The 2742-nt window shown below is 43.9% G+C and overlaps 1 pseudogene; it reads left to right on the forward strand.

The window, feature by feature from the left end:
• Positions 1–264: 264 nt before the first annotated feature.
• On the forward strand, positions 265–445 carry LOC149297872 (U2 spliceosomal RNA; annotated as a pseudogene).
• Positions 446–2742: the final 2297 nt, after the last annotated feature.

The following is a 2742-nucleotide window of genomic DNA, read 5'->3' on the forward strand; positions in this document are numbered from 1 at the left end:
CCTTGGGCTTGTAGAAGTCCAGCGGCAGGATCGCGAGGTCTCTGTCTTCCTGGTTCTGCCGCAGTGTGCGCGGCTTCATTGCTGAGCGCCGGATATGACATCATATACCGGCGCTCGGCTTGAAATGCCGGCACTGCGACCAAGGCAGAGGCCTCGCGGTCGCGGAGAAGAGTGAGAGGCGCCGAACAGTCGCTGAGAACTTATTCCTCAGCGACCGCTCGGCGCCTCTCTCTCTCTCCTCCGGATCTATTAAAAAAAAAAAAAATCGCTTCTCGGCCTTTTGGCTAAGATCAAGTGTAGTTCCTCTTTGGGGAAGGGGGGACTATGCTGATCCTCTGGCCTTAGGGTTCGGGATAGCTAATGGAGCCCGAGGTGAAATTGCCCTAGCAGAAATGCTGGAGTCACCGTGTGTGGTATTGCACGCCACTGCACACGGTGAGCGCACGTTCCACTGGCGGCCCGTCAGCACTACCTTTTCCCCAGGTACCTTCTGGTCCTGGGGTTAAGTGATATTTTTGAATCTGGCAGGCCAGAAATGGTCTGCCCCTAAATTATTTTTCCTTAATTTATTTAATTCACTTGATCACGAGTGCCTATTAATTTGCCCCCATTTTTGAATTCACGGCTACCAAACTTCACGGCTTGGCCCCCACTATTCTTTGGCACACGAATTTGACCCCACGTTTTTGGACACTGTTTTCTTTTAAGAGGCAGTGAAGCCTGGACTTTGCTGGAGGAGGATTGGGAGCCTTCTGGCCCCTTCCTCTCTCTACAAATCCAGCAAGGAGTCTCACTCTTCGGAGTGAGACTCAAATCGGACCCTCCATGGGGGGGGTTGGAATCAGTCCGAGTTCTCCGTGAGGGAACTCGGAATTCGTAGTCTGGCTTCTGCTGCCTTGTGCACAGAATGCGGCACCCAAAGGAGCACGCACCTCGGGCTTCCAAAAAAAAAAAAAAAGAAAAAAAAAAAAAAAAAAGACGGCGTTTCAATTGGGGGGGCACACCGGGGGGCACAGCATGATTTAGGGGGGGCCATGGGCCCCTCTGGCCCCCCCCTGCCGACGCCACTGGGCCAAATTAAAAAATGGATCAAGTTCTCAGCCGGGCAACTACAGGCCAGTGAGCTTGACATTTGTAGTGGGGAAGTTATTTAAAGGGTTGCTAAAGGCATACTTTCAAGAATATATCTTGTATCAGAATATTATTAGTAAAAATAAAGATCTAGGAGTCGCAGTACATGTGATCTATTTGTACTTGGATTAGAACTTGGATTAGAATTTAACAAAAAAACAAACAGTGGCTATAAGTGAAAAATTCTCAAACTCAACCAAGATATTCATTCAGTGGAGCCATGTCTCAGTGTTTGCTGATGACACAAAATTAGGTAGGATAATACAGTTTAACCTTGATGTTGCTTCTCTAGACAGAGTATGGGACTGGGCAGGCAAGTGGCAAATTAAATTCAAGACAAATGCAAACATATATTTAATTATTTTTTTTTTGTTTCATATAGCGCCATCATCTTCCATAGTGCTGTAAGGTCATAGCAAGTAGTAAATAGCATAACAATTTGACTAACAGAAACAACAGGTGAATAGGGCCCTGCTTAAACTAGCTTACAATCTAGAGGGAGTTAGGGTGCATTACACAATAGGTAAAAGTGCCATTGTTAGGAATGGACCAGCCACACTAGTATAGGTATTGCAGGAGAGGGACTAAGAAAATATAAGCTAAAGGAATATGGGAGGGCGTTAATGTGAACTGTTGTAAGCATTCTTAAAGAAGTGGGTCTTGAGGGATTTTTTGAAGGACTGAAGGCAGAGGGAAAGACAGATAGACCGGGGAGGGCATTCCAGAGGATAGGGGCAGCCCTTGAGAAATCTTGTAAGCATGCATGAGAGCTAGAAATCAAATCAGAAGGATGAGCGGATAGACCACTTAGGAGTGTATTTAGGGATGAGTGATGAGATGTAAGTAGGGGAAGGGTTGTGAAGGGCTTTGGAAGAGTCATGATTTTGAAATGAATGCTGAAGCACATAGGCAGACTGAGAGGGGAGAGGTGTTAGAAAAGCGATGGGAGAGGAAGATAAGCCTGGTAGAAGCATTCATGGTGTATTGTAGAGGGGCGAGACAGGTATTATGGAGACTAGCCAAGACAGAGTTACAATAATTGATGCTGAAAATGATGAGGGGATGGACAAGAGCCTTAGTGGCATCTTGTGTTAGGAAGGGACAGATGTGGGCAATGTTTTTAAGATGGAGAGTATGGTATTAAAAACCAAAGGAGGAAATTAGTTTGCCAAGTGAAGTAGTGTAAAGAGGGGAAGAGTCACTGGAGACAGAGATGCTGAAGGTATGATCAGAGAAGTGAACCAGAGGAGAGCAGTGTCAGGAAGACCAATATTGTGACGAGTTTGATGGAGAAGCAGGATAAGTTCAAATGTATGGCCATCCATAATACACAATAAAGTTAGTTGAATATTTTTCATTTTAATGAAGAAAAAACAACTATGACATGTAATATGTAATGTATTGTTTTGGCACAAAAGAACAAAACAATGTTTTATTAATATTTTCTTTTTTCACTTACACAGCAAAAACACACTTGTTGCTATGTGACCTTAACTTAATGTGGACCTGTCCTGAAAGAGTCAAGTATGTAAAGATCAATTGAATTTATAATGTACAACATGTAGCAGAAATAATTGTAAAGGATATTAAATGTTTCTTCTGGTTAAATAT

Source organism: Sceloporus occidentalis, unplaced genomic scaffold, assembly GCF_023333645.1.
Source record: "Sceloporus occidentalis isolate IW3139 unplaced genomic scaffold, rSceOcc1.0.p SCAF_36, whole genome shotgun sequence".
Classification (NCBI taxonomy): domain Eukaryota; kingdom Metazoa; phylum Chordata; class Lepidosauria; order Squamata; family Phrynosomatidae; genus Sceloporus; species Sceloporus occidentalis.